Raw genomic sequence first — 1125 nt, forward strand, 5'->3', positions numbered from 1 at the left:
CGCCTCACTGCAGTGATCACACGATCTGTGTCACACGCCTCACTGCATGCTTCTGCTCTGCAGCATCAAAACAAACGAGTGAAATAGAGAACTGAAAATACAGCTGTGATGGAGGTTTATCCAGCTGCTGCAGCTTTGGTTCTGGAATGGACTCTGTGGGAGGAGCTCCTGTAGGCTCAATGAGCGATGCAGAGAATATTATAAAAACCAACAGTGTTTCCATGGAAACAGCTGCTTGATACCTTGACGTGAGAGAAGGGTCAGGCTGCAGCCACCAGAAACATGTTCTGTTTAGACCTGAAATCCAGGCTGTGGTGTAAACCTCCTCCTTCCACCACATATATGTACATATACTTTAATTTGCACAGAATATTTGGGAACACAAAACAAGAAACTGAAACTAGCGCCTGGTGGAGGTCATGTGCGGCTGGAGACACTACGACGATCTAAGGCAACACTGAAAAAAGTTGTTTAACCTTGAAGTTTTACTGCTCTTGTTAATAAAAAGGTCCGGATGATATCTACAGATGGACTAGCAGCAGGCGCAGTCTGAACTGAACTTACTGCTGCAGCGTCTGGCTCATCTCACTCTGATGCAGCTCAGCCCCACCTTCACCTTCATCATGCTGGCAGCAGCCTGCAGGTTAACACTTTTTACACTCGGCTGTTAACAAACAAACATCTGAGGGCAGCAGCTGCTCTGTGCTCAAACGAAGGGTCTCTGGTTTCATGGGACTGGGAGATGTCGCGCTCACAGTCACAGTCTTTTCCTCTCAGTTAATCTGCACAGATGCTTAATGAGCTTCCTGCATGTGGGATCACAGGACCTCGTGTGGTTAATGCTCAGTTACTTACAGTTACCCAGCATGCTTTAGTGCTCACTGACGTTTGATTCCTAACAGATTACTGGAGGCTCTCGCGTCGTTAAAGGATCATTCCGGCTTATTTCTGCTGTGTTAACGTATCTCGCAGGGTTTCTGTCGTTCCTCCACCTCTGCTGCGAGAGTCTGCACAGCTCACAATAAAACATTCAGACACATTTACAGATCTTCTAAAGGACACCCAGCTCCCGCTGCTCCTGCAGAAGTCAGATGAAACAGGAAACACCTCCTGGTGCAGGCTCAC

The sequence above is a fragment of the Nematolebias whitei genome, chromosome 19, assembly GCF_014905685.2.
Source record: "Nematolebias whitei isolate Nwh7 chromosome 19, NemWhi1, whole genome shotgun sequence".
Classification (NCBI taxonomy): Eukaryota; Metazoa; Chordata; class Actinopteri; order Cyprinodontiformes; family Rivulidae; genus Nematolebias; species Nematolebias whitei.